This window comes from Chrysochloris asiatica, unplaced genomic scaffold (genome assembly GCF_000296735.1).
Source record: "Chrysochloris asiatica unplaced genomic scaffold, ChrAsi1.0 scaffold00105, whole genome shotgun sequence".
Taxonomy (NCBI): Eukaryota; Metazoa; Chordata; class Mammalia; order Afrosoricida; family Chrysochloridae; genus Chrysochloris; species Chrysochloris asiatica.
This window is the reverse complement of record NW_006408623.1, coordinates 2000489-2002144: the sequence shown is the minus strand read 5'-3', so window position 1 is coordinate 2002144 and position 1656 is coordinate 2000489. Positions and strand designations below refer to the sequence as shown.

The following is a 1656-nucleotide window of genomic DNA, read 5'->3' as shown; positions in this document are numbered from 1 at the left end:
GTAGTGCTGCGATATTCCCCAAAGATAAACAAAAGGCATTTTCACATACCACATCTCTTTCAAAACTTGTGTCTGGGGTATGATCCAGTTTCTCCATACATACTATGATCTGTCTCTTTATGCTGACAAACTCCTCACGTCTAGATGTCTTTGTTTCCTGCTGAGTTGCCACATGTTGTCTGAACTGATTCAGCTCTTCTAAGCTGGGAACTGAGGTGCTGTCAGTTTGATAGGGAGGTATGCAAAGAATTTCACACAGTTCTTGATCTTGTTCTTGAAGTAGTTTCAGTTTCTGTTTTCTCTCCTTTTTCTGTGTTCGCCTCAATTTCACCTGAGTACATAAATCCATTTCTAGTTGCAAGATGGTCATCTCCCTTTCTTCCTGAACTGGCTCAACATGTAACTCGCTACAAAGGGTATTCAGTTCTTTTTGACAGATGGTGATGCTTTTGATGAATCTTTCCTCCTCAGCAATCATCATATCCAGGAGATCTTTGATATGCTTCTTTACAACCTCCGTTCTTTTAAGCACTGGTATTCTGGAATCCCAATTAGTTCCCATATTTCCCGAAGGTGATTCAGGGCTTTCTGGAGACATACCATGGACTCCTCTGCCAATACCTCACTTATCCTCATGGCAGTTTCAAGCAGCCTGGCGTCTAGGCACCTGACCTTCTGCATGCGATCCACAGAAATCAACAAGCACCAGCGACTGAGCTCTGCGTCTCAGGTCCCGCCCTTTCCTTTTGAGACTCGGTTTCCCCCTTTGTGTGGTGGCACGAGGAACCGCTGGGACATACACAAAGCAGGTCCTTCAGCAAAGTGCCTTCCTTCCGCCCACCTGTCCACACCCAGTTTCCAGTCGATTTGGTGCAGGCACCAGCCCTGTACGAATGGGTCTCTGGGGCGGACGGAGAATGAAAGATGGTCAGTTGAGAGTGACTTTATTATTCTACACTACAGCTTTAAGTACAGTCTTAGGCAGGAAGCATGTCCGGACAGCTCATCAATGTAAGGTTTATGATTACCAAAGTAACCTTCAAGTACAAAGCTAAGAGTGAACAAAAACTAGATAAGGATCAAGTACATAGTAAAGTATCCCCTCTAATGATGGACCCTACCCCAAGCTGAGTCCTGGTGTGGCACTGTGGACTAATGCATCAGACTGCAAGTCGTTTGAACTTACAAGGTCAGTGGTTCACGCTATAGGTTGGAATGGACTCGACAGCACTTAACAACAACAACAACAACCCCAAGCTGTTAGGTCAGTGTGTTCCAAGCCCAGCACCAATGGCAAGCAAGGTTTTCCTTGTAGTTCTCTTCAAGACGTTCCTTGGTTAGAGAACTACCACCGTGTGGGTGTCACACACGTCCCTCCACTCCTACATCTCCCCCTTTTTGTTTTTGTAAAGCTAGCAATAGAAACGCTCCTTGTGATTTTTCTATAAAGCTTAATCTTTGTTGTGTGCATTTCCAGACTAAGAGTAGTAAGAAAAGAACAATGATCACTATAAATACTCCACTATAATAATCACTATAATTATTTGACTATAATAATCACTATAAATAAATATTCCAGTCATAATAGAAATTCCCCAACTATGAAACCAGTTCTTAGGATTAAATTCCTGAATGGCTTGAAGAAATGTTTTAGCT

The 1656-nt window shown here is 43.1% G+C and overlaps 1 protein-coding gene and 1 pseudogene across 1 annotated transcript in view; one reads left to right on the top strand and one right to left on the bottom strand.

The window, feature by feature from the left end:
• Positions 1-636, bottom strand: part of LOC102812926 — a 2437-nt pseudogene extending 1801 nt beyond the window's left edge.
• The window catches only part of FAM53B (family with sequence similarity 53, member B), a gene marked incomplete at its 5' end in the record, with an annotated part of 77231 nt that overhangs the window by 56374 nt on the left and 19201 nt on the right, over positions 1-1656 (top strand). The window lies entirely within an intron of this gene.